Below are 13479 nucleotides of genomic sequence, written 5' to 3' on the forward strand. Positions count from 1 at the left end.
GGTATCCTAGATTAATTAGATATATAAATATATACATTAACTATTACAATATTAAGATGCGACTAGGGGTTAGTCCTTCAGGAGAGCCCATTAGCATGGAGGGACTCTGGCTGAGGGGACTCCAGACAAAAGGGACAGGACATGTCCTGTACCGGGACACCACAATGTGTTTTTAGATTTTTTTTTTCCAACCGGGCACAAAATGGGAACACCTGGATGCTAGGGGGTGGATGCTACCTCTCTACTTAACTACCTAGCATTGTATCCTATTAAATGGAGCAAGGCAAGTGATATATACAGCCAGTCCAGTGGTAAAAAAAACAGTAACCTATATGAAACAACACACTATAGGACAAAGATAAAAGATGTATGTAGCTTTTATTAGTTTTTAGTATAAAACAACACAGTAGTTTATTAGAAAATCACAAAAGACAAGTATTAAAAACAGAAGGGAATCATCACAAGGAAGAAATAGAGGATAGGGTCACTGAGGTACAGAGGTTAATAAAGATGTTAGGTATAAAAGTAACTGTATGCCCTGGCCTGCACAGATAAACTATAAATAGAAAAAGCCTTTGAACAGAGTGATAACGTCAGCCACATGGCACGAAGTAATATAAAATGCCTGTAAAAACCAGGCTACTACATATAAGACCATATAGGCACGTCACAGCAATGTAATGTAATAAAAAAAGTACCATACCAGTCACTGTGCAAGGCCCAAGTAATCAATTTACGGGTACATTCAGTATACCGTAACCCAGACAAGACCTTAGTGCCCCCACCACACGACGTGTTACAGAAACTCTCGAGGTCAAAGGTCTTAACCTTAAATATTCTTATTTTTCTTTTTACTTAGAAATTAAGATTTTTTTTAAGTATCTGTGAAATCTCAGTGGCAACAGTCACACTCCAATCATCACCAGATCTCAGCGAGTACATGCTACCCAAGTATGTAAAGTTGTGTGAGAGTGACAGGAGTATAAGAAATTACACTCTCTGGCACCGTGTTCATGCTCAGATCTAAGTGAGATTGCTACAACCACACTGCACAGTTGCACATTGGTATAAGGGAGAGTATTGAAGGAGGTGGCTGGTTGTGCTTGGGCATGGTTAGGGGTGTGACTGGGGCTATGGTCTTTTAGCCTCTGGTCTTCTAGAGATCTAGCTATGTCCCTGACTATGACATAAATTTACTTAACTACAAACTTCTCGCACTGTAAATGGTGCACAGTTCTAAGGGTTTAAAGGACAACATGCTGAGTGCCTGCAGATGCCACTAGAGGGAACATAATGTATTACTTGTTTTAAAGTTGGAAATTTCCTATTAACTCACATAGACTGCAGTCTTATTCATGATATTTTTATTATTATTATTAATAATAATAATAATAATAATAATAACAATAATTTATTATTCTTATTTTATAGTGCCCTTGGTTTGATGCTGGCCATGTGCATGCAGAGGAGGAAGACCTTTTTTTTTTTTTATCTATCTATCTATCTATCTATATATCTATCTATCTATTTACATATGAATTTTCTGTTGAAACAAAGCTTCTTCTTTTTAGATTAGCAATACATTTTTTCACATCTACACATAGAGTTACCTAACATCCTAACTGAATACATAGGAAATTGCCATAGATCCTTACATAATACAATTTTACTAAATGTTTTGCTTCACTCGACATCATATGCTTACTGACTATTTCATTTCCGACATAGTTGTAGTTGAAGTCCAAGGGCAACTTTGGGAGCTGTGACCTTGCATTCCATCCAGTGAAGTGTCAAAGAGCTTTAGTAATGTATAATAATATTATCTATATGTTCATATCATTTCAAATTCCAGATATTCAGCTTTAATCATCATGTTGTTTAAAGGTCCAATATTGTGTAATAATTAATTTCCTACTATTCTTTAAAGCCAGAACTTTGTTTTGCTTTTTAATCAAGTCATTTTTATATTAGGCATATACTACATGGGGCACAGAGGCAGCCTGCACTAAATGGAAGGTACAGAGGCAGCATGCACTACATGGGGACACAGAGGCAGCCTGCACTAAATGGAAGGTACAGAGGCAGCATGCACTACATGGGGACACAGAGGCAGCCTGCACTAAATGGAAGGTACAGAGGCAGCATGTACTACATGGGGACACAGAGGCAGCCTGCACTAAATGGAAGGTACAGAGGCAGCATGTACTACATGGGGACACAGAGGCAGCCTGCACTAAATGGAAGGTACAGAGGCAGCATGTACTACATGGGGACACAGAGGCAGCCTGCACTAAATGGAAGGTACAGAGGCAGCATGTACTACATAGGGCACAGAGGCAGCATGTACTACATGGGGACACAGAGGCAGCCTGCACTAAATGGAAGGTACAGAGGCAGCATGCACTACATGGGGACACAGAGGCAGCCTGCACTAAATGGAAGGTACAGAGGCAGCATGTACTACATGGGGACACAGATGCAGCCTGCACTAAATGGAAGGTACAGAGGCATCATGTACTACATGGGGACACAGAGGCAGCCTGCACTAAATGGAAGGCACATAGGCAGCATGTACTACATGGGGACACAGAGGTAGCCTGCACTAAATGGAAGGCACAGAGGCAGCATGTACTACATGGGGACACAGAGGTAGCCTGCACTAAATGGAAGGCACAGAGGCAGCATGTACTACATGGAGGACACAGAGATAGCCTGCACTAAATGGAGGACACAGGGGCAGCATGCACTATATGGAGGACACAGGGGCAGCATGCACTAAATGGAGGACACAGGGGCAGCATGCACTAAATGGAGGACACAGGGGCAGCATGCACTATATGGAGCATAGAGGCAGCCTGCACTATATGGAGCATAGAGGCAGCCTGCACTAAATGGAGGACACAGGGGCAGCATGCACTATATGGAGGACACAGGGGCAGCATGCACTATATGGAGCATAGAGGCAGCCTGCACTAAATGGAGGACACAGGGGCAGCCTGCACTAAATGGAAGGCACAGAGGCAGCATGTACTACATGGGGAGAGGCAGCCTGCACTAAATGGAAGGTACAGAGGCAGCATGTACTACATGGGGACACAGAGGCAGCCTGCACTAAATGGAAGGTACAGAGGCAGCATGTACTACATGGGGACACAGAGGCAGCCTGCACTAAATGGAAGGTACAGAGGCCGCATGAACTATATGGGGACACAGAGGCAGCCTGCACTAAATGGAAGGCACAGAGGCAGCATGTACTACATGGGGACACAGAGGTAGCCTGCACTAAATGGAAGGCACAGAGGCAGCATGTACTAAATGGAGGACACAGAGGTAGCCTGCACTAAATGGAGAACACAGGGGCAGCATGCACTATATGGAGGACACAGGGGCAGCATGCACTAAATGGAGGACACAGGGGCAGCATGCACTATATGGAGCATAGAGGCAGCCTGCACTAAATGGAGGACACAGGGGCAGCCTGCACTAAATGGAGGACACAGGGGCAGCATGCACTATATGGAGCATAGTGGAAGCCTGCACTAAATGGAGTGCACATAGGCAGTCTGCACTATTTGGGGACACAGAGACAGCCTTTACTAAATAGAGGAAACAGAGGCAGTCTGCAGGGCCACAGAAGGGCCTTACTGCATTGTAGAGTCACAGAGGGGCCTATCTATTATGTAGGAACAAGAAGTGGCCCCCATAACTGTGTTACACAAGATAGAGAAGAAAAGGAAAGTGAATGATTCAAATCAGAGGAAGTCACCTGTGTGTCACTTAATGTTACTAATGTAATCACATAAATGGTCTACAGAGCCCGTGTACAGCTGGTATCTACCACTATATGGCATCTGTCATGGTACTAGTGGATACTGCTGGAGACCAATGGCAGAGACTAGGCCAAAATGCAGGAGACTTGCACAGGAGTAGCAGGAAGATAAGCAGAGATCCAGGCGAAGTATCAGGAGGAGACTTGATAATCCGTCAGCAGGTACACAAGGTTAGCAGGGTGAACCGCAAGTGGAGGAACAGACCAGAGAGCAAGTTCCAGGCTAGAGGACTGTACAGGCAGGAACACAGACACAATACTCAAGCACTGAGCAACAGGCCTGAGGGGTTTATATATCAGACAGGAAGTAAGATGGCACACAGCTGAGACACAATCCACCATCTTGACTGAGGGAAAACTTAAGGAAAAACCAGTCCAGACTAAACAGGCATAGCAGAGCTATTCCTGACAGCATCACTGCATATAACTGCACTGTAATTACCTATATGGTCTGTTGTGGTGAAGATAGCAGTTGTTGTTAGTTTGTCTGAGTGGATAACTAGGTGAGCTGTCGAGGTTCTGACAGCTGGGACCCCCATCGATCACCAGGATGGTGAATAAATGTCCCCCGAAATGAAGGGAGTGAATTAGCACTGCTGTTTGTTATTACAGCAGTGGAAGAATATTTCCCTTCTAATGAATAAGGGATATTGTCCAAAACAGATACTCTCTTTAAAACATAACATACTGGTCAACTGCAGAAGTCAAAGGGAGCATGAGGACAACCTCTGTACAGCAAAGCAGAAAATGTAGGTGCCATATAAATTAAAGATGGTGGTCCCTAAACATACCATGGTAATTGGTTCCAAATGAACCATCGTTACTTGAATGTATCGTATGTTGAGGGATCCATACAATAATAAAAGATAAAGTTATACTCACGTGTCCCCGCCGCTCCGGACCGCCACCGCTGCCCTGGATCGTTGCTCTGAGAAGCCATCGTATGTTGAAATAATCGTATGTTAGGGCCATCGTAAGTCGTGGGATCACTTTAATTACATTAATACCATAAGTAAGTTTGCTGCATGCTGTCTTATCTATGTGGTTAATGTATAACAGTATGCAGTAAGCTGCTATGCCTATACCTTAGCGACTCCTGCAGGTGGCCAGCAATTGTGTTTTAAGGAGGTCGTCTATTGCTGAAACTCACAGGAATAAGCTGTAAGTTTTCATTTTTCGTGCAGCACCACCATAGGGGAAATAAAGTATTACACAGTACTCATTATATTGATGGGCTGTCTGGAGGGCAAGTATTGATGGGCTGTATGCAGGATAGGGCAAGTCCTCCAGACTGAAACACGTTCTTTGTTACCATTCCTTACTCTGGCCAAATGATGAGGATCCTGAACAGAAACCACTACTTACTTAGATTTCTGTAGTAGGGTATATGAAAATTGGTTTTCTAAACTAGATTTGTCACCATAATTATTGGTACAAAACCAAATCGTTGCTAATATAAAGCATATGACCACCACATTGATAAATAGCTTCACATTGGAGTATGCATTCTTTCATCACATGTATATACAGCCTTTTACACTGCTTTTATATAGTTTTATTTACACTCCAATACAACAGAATAGCTTCCTGATATTTTTAATTCTAATCATGTTCATCCTAACAAAATAAAGAGTTAGAGTAATCCGTTTACATACATTTAGGCTGAAGTAATTAAACTGATTTTCCAACTTCATGAACAATATGCCAGGGGCAGTGGACAGTATTAGAAATATCAAGGCATATACTTACACCTTTGCTCATTGCCAATCCAGTGCAGCCTCTCCTCCAAAGTCCCTAGCAAAAGTTCCTTGGTGGGGTCACTGTACGTTGTGCACAGGACTGCACCAGATTATCAGTGGTCTTAACGGTTATGCGCAAGAGGAAGTGTCTGTGACTGTTGGCTGCAACATCCCATGCACAGTGCAGCAGTGCTGGACCAGAAGTAGGCAGAGGTAGGGCATGTGAGTATGTTTTTGTTTTTTTAAATCAAATCAAGAGAGGTGCTACTACTACTACTACCTAAAAGGGATGCTGCTGCTGCTACTAATACCTAAAGGGGGCTGCTGCTACCACTACCTAAAGGTTGCTGCTGATGCTACTACTGCCATAAAGGGGGCTGCTGTTAATACTGTGTAAAGGGGGCTGCTGCTGCTACTACTGCCTAAAGGGGAATGCTACTACTGCTAATGCCAAAAGGGGGCTGCTACTACTAAAATCTAAAAGGGGCTGCTACTACTACTAACTAAAGGGGGACTGCTTTTACTTTATGCAGGGAGCTAAAACCATATACAGGGGACTGTAACTATATACAGGAGGCACTACCTACTGGGAATAAGCTATACTTATAGGGCGCTGCTACTTCCTACAGGGAGTAACTACCTACAGGGGGACCTACCTACAGGTGGCACCTCATGATCGAGTTTCACCTTACAAAGTCTAGAGTCACCTCTGGTCCAACATCAAAATTACATGAGGTCACTCAGCAAGAAAGAAGCCACTGCTGCAAAACCACCATAAAAAGTCAATGTCCATTGGTTTGATGCAGAAAATGGCACTTTTTGGATATACTGACCATGAGCTTATATGTGAAAGAATATGGGTGAGGATTGTAAGCCAAAAAACACCATTTTAATTGTAAAGTACAGGGGTGGCATTATGATGTTGCAAGGTTGCTTTCCTGCAGGAGGGACTTGAGCACTTTTCAAAATAGGTGGCCTGATGAAGAAGGAAACATACATGGAAATAAAGAAGCAGCATCTTAAGACATCAATCAGGAAAGGCTGGGCTGAAATAGGTCTTCCAAATGGACAATGACCCCAAGCATATCACAACAGCAAAATGGCTTTAATGGGTTATCTGGGTGCTCCATTTCTACCCCAGTCCCTTCTCAGAAGTATAACTTTTAATACAGGGAGGGTTAGGTACCTCATGGTGATCACATGTGGGCATAACACATATTGCCATATGGTCATAAGTCATCACATACTTCCGAGACGGGAAGAGGTCAGAAGTTGAACACAGAGGACCAAGGTGATGTATTACATTTCTTTCCTCCTGGATAACCCCTTGGACAACAAAATGAAAGTAATGGATTGGCATTCACAATGCCCCGACCTCAATAACAATGTATGAGCTGAACTGAAAAAAAAAACACATGCATGCAAGAAAGCCTACAAATCTAAATTACAGAAGGCTGCCCAAAATGTTTGACCCAGTGGCTCGACTTATTGTTTGAAGTAGTTTACTGTCATTTCAGAAATATATAGAAGTTATCTTAAAAGAAGCATACCTTTGATATTACATTATGTTATTCACTACATCATGCAAATGCTTTGCATGTCTTTTTTATGTGTCTTGATTTTGTATTTGGCTCACAAATCCCTCTGTTCTGCTGCTCACTTATTCTGACATCCACTGCTGAGGAAGGGGTGTGTCCCAGACAAGCATTGAACCTGCCTTCACTCACCATGCATTCACTTTCTCCCTGAGTTTACTGTGCTGTGCTGGGTCTCTTCATTCAATCACTGCAGGCTGCTCTGTAACCCCACCTTTCTGTCTCTGATAGACAGGACAGAAGTGAGCACAGGAGTGCTAGTCCCGCCCTCACTTACTGGACTTTGTCTTAATCTGTGCTTCAGCTGGGAAAATATGATGCTGCAGCTAGATAGGATTTTGTTCTGGATGGTATGGGGACCCCTAGTAGTCTTTTTTATAAGCCATGATTTCTATAAAAAAGGATACATCTTTATCATAAAGTATATTAGAAAGATTAATGTTTAGCCAAGTTGCACAACATATAAAAAGTTTTTGATTATGACAGTGCCCATTTAACTAACCAAAGAGTGCGAATATGTACTAGGATTAAATGTCGGGAATTGTGAAAAACAGAGTTTTAATGGCTGTAAGAAACTTATGATTTCAACTGTATGTGCATATGCTGTATACCTTATATTACTATGATGAAGACATTAACACAAATCAAAGCAATTTTATTAATATTTGTAATTCATTGCATTGGAAATCTTATCTAAATAACTATGACTAATGATCAAAGAAGTGAAGATGATGCAAAGTAACAAGCATAAACATCAGTGGCAATAGGCGGTAACCTAGCTTTCTTAGATGCCGAATAGCAAACATTTAATAGGGTCAGCCTCCACTTTAATTCATTGGTGTCGCTAGGGAGGGGGGGCAGAGGGGGCCTTTTAGATCAGGCCGTGACCTCTCTTGTGCCCCCCCCCCCCCCAATTTAAAATAAATAGGGATGTGCCGATACCAATACTAGTATCGGTATTGGGGCCGATACTATCAATTTGCATGGTATCGGGGACTCGTTTAATGTCCCCGACACCATGTCCGATACCTGCTGCCGCTCCGCTGCCCCGTTCTCCCATCTGCATCATAGTGTTCCATGGAGGAGCATGTGACACACACATCACTCCACCTCCTCCACTGTGCCCAGCCTAACGCTACGGAGGAAGCAGAGTGACGTATATGTCACATGCTCCTCCATAGGGCGCCATGATGTGGACGGGAGAACGGGGCAGTGGAGCGGCAGTACCCGACAGAGGACAGCCGCAGGTGAGCTGTCTGCAAGGAGGGAGGCTGCTACTAATGTCTACAGGGGAGCCTGCTGGTATCTAAAGAGGGGGACCTGCTGTCTACAGGGGGGGGGTCTACAGGGGGGTGGCTGCTGCTGTTTAAAGGGGGGCTCTGATGTCTTAAAAAAGCCCTATGTCCTTTTTATTTGTGTCCAGTATATGAACAGTGAATTTTGTAATTGTGTTTCGAATGCAATTTTCCTATTCAGATATAATATTTGGTGCAGTGCTATGGGCAGGCTTGCATAATAATGATTTAACGTGCAGTGTATATTTATCATTAAAATAGTTGGTTTTGAAGCCACAGCACAGACAAGACGAAAAAGCCCTGATAACTGCTTATCTGGTCAACCTTGTCAACAATGTAAGAGGTGTTTTATAGGTTTTGCTTTATTATTTGAAATTTAAATCTGGTTTTAGGGAATGTCCTGTGGTTGCAGTTTAGGTGCTCATGATCTTTAGAGTTACCAAAATATAAATGCTAACCAGTCAGTGAATATTCAAAACTGGAATAATCTAATCTAGATGTGAAAACTGCAGTAAAATGGCATAATCTGGCATGATTTAATTTTTTTTGTCTGGATATTGTATAGTGGTAAAATGCAAAATTCTTCAACATAGAGATTTTGTTAATTACCCCTAATTTGCTAAGAATTGTGCAATTTACTGTTTCCACAGAGCTAATGCTTTATAAAATAAGTGTGTTTAAGTATGTGTGTGACGGCAAGTGTGTGTGTATATATATATATATATATATATATATATATATATATATATATATACACACACACGATTTAAAATTGCTCCCCCACTTTTGTCACTGGCCCCCCATGTGCCCCCCCTAAATATGAATGCTGGAGACGCCACTGCTTTAATTTCAGCATGACCAATAATTGAACCATGGGAATACAACAGATTGCCAACAGAGCTGTGTTGTTGAGGGGATGAGGAAGAATAGACAGATGGTGGATAAGCATCCCCAAACAGGTTCCAAAGATATTCAAACTGTCCTGAAAGCTCAGGGAGCATCAGTGTCAGCGCAAACTATCCTTGACATTTAAATGAAATGAAACGCTATGGCAGGAGGCCCAAGAGGACCCCACTGCTGACAGACATAAAAAAGCTACATTTTGCCAAAACTAACTTGAGTAAGCCAAAATCCTTCTGGGGAAACATCTTGTGGACAGATGAGACCAAGATAGAGCTTTTTGGTAAAGCACATCATTCTCGTGTTTACCGAAAACGGAATGAGGCCTACAAAGAAAAGAACACAGAATCTACAGTGAAATATGGTGGAGGTTCAATGATGTTTTGGGGTTTTGCTGCCTCTGGCACTGGGTGCCTTGAATGTGTGCAAGGCATCATGAAATCTGGGGATTACCAATGGATTTTGGGTCACACTGTACAGCCCAGTGTCAGAAAGCTGGGTTTGCATCAGAGATCTTGGGTCTTCCAGCAAGACAATGACCCCAAACATACGTCAAAAACACCCAGAAATGGGTGTCAACAAAGCACTTGAGAGTTCTGAAGTTGCCAGCAATGAGTCCAGATCTAAATCGCATTGAACACCTGTGGAGAGATTTAAAAATTGCTGTTGGGAAAAGGCGCCCTTCCAATAAGAGAGACCTGGAGCATTTTGCAAAGGAATAGTGGTCCAACATTCCGTCTGAGAGGTGTAAGAAGCTTATTGATGGTTATAGGAAGCTGCTGATTTCAGTTATTTTTTCCAAACGGTGTGCAACCAAATATTAAGTTAAAGGGGTATTCCAGGCAAAAACATCTCATTCCCTATCGAAAGGATAGGGGATAAGATGTCTGATCGTGGGGGGCCCGCTGCTGGGACACCCCCCCCCCCGCAATCTCCATGCAGCAGCCCGCATTCTATGCGTAGCTGCGTCTGCAGTTTCGGAAACGGCCGGGCTTCAGAGATGGTGATATGCCGTTACGCCCCCTCCCATAGAAATGAATAGAGGGGGCGTGGTGTGACATCGCGTTCCCGTCTCGGAAGCCCGTCTGTTTCCGAAACTGCAGACGCAGTTACGCATAGAATACGGGCTGCTGCAGGGATATCGCAGGGGTCCCAGCGGCGCCCCCCCCCACCATCAGACATTTTATCCCCTATTATTCGATAGGGGATAAGATGTTTTTGCCCAGAATACCCCTTTAAGGGTGCCAATAATTTTTTCCTGCCCATTTTTGGAGTTTGTTGTGACATTATGTCCAATAAACTTTTTTTCCTCCCTTTTTTGGTTTTAGTTCCAATACACACAAAGGGAATAAATATGTGTATAGTAAAACATGTGTTACTGCAATCCTTTTCTGTGAGAAATACTTAATTTTCTAGAAATATTTCAGGGGTGTCAACATTTACGGCCATGACTGTACATAGTTTTTGCGGCAGGCCCTGGCAGAACAAGCCGACACTAGGACCGCTGTGACAATGAATTTCAGAGTGGATTCCAGAGAAAGAATTGACATGTTCATACTTTCTGCAGAGTCTGGAATTAGAATTTCCACAGCAGTTTCCATGTACAGCAAATCTTGCCATGTGCGCGGTGCAGCAGAATCCCATTGAAAACAATAGGAGGCTGCTGCACTAGACTGTCTTTCTAAAGCAGTGTTTCTCAAGCGTGGTCCTTAAGTACCCCCAACAGGTCATGTTTTCTGGATTTCCTTAGTCTTTCACAGGTAAAATAATTATGGTCAGTGAATCAGGCATCACCACAGTAATATCACCTGTGAAAGGAAATTCTGAAAACATGACCTGTTGGGGTACTTGAGGATCACGCTTGAGAAACACTGTTCTAAGGTATTCTGTGTCTTGGCTTGTGTCTTTCAATCCTCTGACATAGTTACTCTACCCTTTACTACTCAGCAGGCCCGCTACAGCCCTATAGGGACAGGGAGCACCCGTGGGGACCCTTCATGTTCATGATAAGGCTGTAGTATCACAACTTCCAACCTGTCCAAAGCCATTGTCAAATGGTGTTCCAACTGAGCTGTCAGCAGGGTTTCACAACTGCTTGAGTCCCAGTCTTCTTAAAAAAGTTTGTTACTGTTGTATCTACTGGCATGCTCATAGCAATACTAATGGGAATCTATTGCGGGTTAGAAAATACTGACAGGATAAAAATTAGACTACCTGTTAAGTTGAATTTAAAAGTCTCAGCAGTCTCTATGTTATCCCAGCTGAGTAAACCTAATGTGTGACAAAAATTTGGTCTTTGCCAAGTGCAATGTGGTCTGCTTGCATATTACTTGAAAAAGTTTATTCATTACTAGATATCTTATGGTCAGCATAAAATGAAAAATGATAAGCAAAATGTAGTAGGGTGATTGGTTTATTTCTGTAAAGGTAAAAACAAACATGTCAAAAAGCCTAAAAGCACAGATCATTTCTATAAGAAACATTAAAAAAAGATTTTTCAATAGCCTAGATGACAAAAGCAAATCATTAAAAGGATGTATTTATAATTTTAAGGGGGAACACTACTGCACAACTTTTTTAAAAAACATTATCCCCAGGTTGCTGGCATATAAAACAAAAACATAGATTTACCTGCTGCCCCTTCTTCAGTGCCCTGGGTATCTCTGCCCTCATCCTCCAGTGCAGTCTTCTTCCTGGTTGCCAGTGGTCGACATGTCACAATGTGGCTCAGCTAATCAACGACTGCAGTGATGTTCTGTCTTGGCTGGTGATAGGGTGAGCTGCAGTGTGACGAATAAAGCCCCGGCACCAGGAAGAAGGCCAAGGCAGAACATCAATTAGCTGAGCTGTAGTGTGATCTGTTGACCACCGGCAACCAGGAAGAAGATCGCAACGGAGGACAGGAGAAGTGATGCCAAGGCAACAAGGGGGTGGTGGCAAGTAAGTCTATTTTTTTTGTTTGTTTGATGTTTGTAAATCGCTTGACTAACCAAAAAGTATACCAGTAAGTCTAGACCACTAGGTGTATCATTCTTCTACAAGCTGCTGTTCATTGCCTGTTTTCAGGGGAGATGTGTCTCTAGTAACAGAGAAACCCAGAAAAAATTACAGAAAGTGGGGTTTTGCATGTCCAATGTGCAGGAAAGAGAGCCTAAAAAGCCTGGGCTGTGCATCTTCAAGCTTAGCAGGTCTATTTCCTAAAGGTGATCCATGTTATTTCTAAATGGTAAATCAAGGTTTCCCTTCTATCTCTCACCAACCATAAAAAAAAATTTTTAAATCAACTGGTGCCAGAAAGTTAAACAGATTTGTAAATTACTTAATCTTATCTTAATCCTTCCTGTACTTTTCAGCTGTTGTATGCTCCACAGGAAGTTCTTTTCTTTTTGAATTTCCTTTCTGTCTTACCACAGTGCTCTCTGCTGACAACTCTGTCCATTTTAGGAACTGTCCAGAGCAGGATAGGTTTGCTATGGGGATGAGCTCCTAAATTGAACAGAGGTGTCAGCAGAGAGCACTGTGGTCAGACAGAAAGAAAATTCAAAAAGAAAAGAACTTCTTGTGGAGCATACAACAACTGATAAGTACAGGAAGGATTAAGATTTTTTTTTTATAGAAGTAATTTACAAATCTGTTTAACTTTCTGGCACCAGTTGATTAAAAACATTTTTTGTAGTAAATAAAGAGTACCCCTTTAATCCCTTAAGGACCAGGCCAATTTTCACTGTAAGACCAACTGTAGGACCAATTTTCTGACCACTTTCACTTTAAATGGGCACTGTCATGATATCTAAAAATTGATATGTTGTAGTACTTAAGTACTACAACATATCTCTAATATATGCTTGTAGTGAGAAACAGCGTTCGGCACAGCCAACCATGCAGCCTGATATTCGCTCTTGATGGAACAGGTGTGTATGTGTGTCGCTGCTTGTGGGGTGCTCAGCCAGGACAGAATCATGGATCAAACATTTGAGAGAGCATGGAAAATAAGCGGCACTCACCACAACCAGCTAGCGACAACTTCTTTATTTCTTAGGCGTGCAGTAAAACATGCAGGTGCAGGGAGACAAGGACGCCGGGGAATCCGGCTGACTGGTCACAGCCGTATCGTGCTTCCG

At 42.5% G+C, this 13479-nt stretch overlaps 1 protein-coding gene across 5 annotated transcripts in view; it reads right to left on the reverse strand.

Annotated features, from left to right (window-relative positions):
* Positions 1-5708, reverse strand: part of SLC51A (solute carrier family 51 subunit alpha) — a 91203-nt gene extending 85495 nt beyond the window's left edge. For 2 of the 5 annotated variants that reach the window (XM_056565490.1, XM_056565491.1), the window contains exons 1-2: positions 5579-5681; positions 4712-4757 (exon numbers count right to left, since the gene is read on the reverse strand). The gene's annotated coding sequence lies outside the window, so the exon portion shown is untranslated. Of the gene's footprint in view, positions 1-4711; positions 4819-5578 lie in introns of all 5 variants that reach the window. The other 3 variants (XM_056565488.1, XM_056565489.1, XM_056565487.1) reach the window with 3 other exon arrangements.
* Positions 5709-13479: the final 7771 nt, after the last annotated feature.

The sequence above is a fragment of the Hyla sarda genome, chromosome 3 (genome assembly GCF_029499605.1).
Source record: "Hyla sarda isolate aHylSar1 chromosome 3, aHylSar1.hap1, whole genome shotgun sequence".
Classification (NCBI taxonomy): domain Eukaryota; kingdom Metazoa; phylum Chordata; class Amphibia; order Anura; family Hylidae; genus Hyla; species Hyla sarda.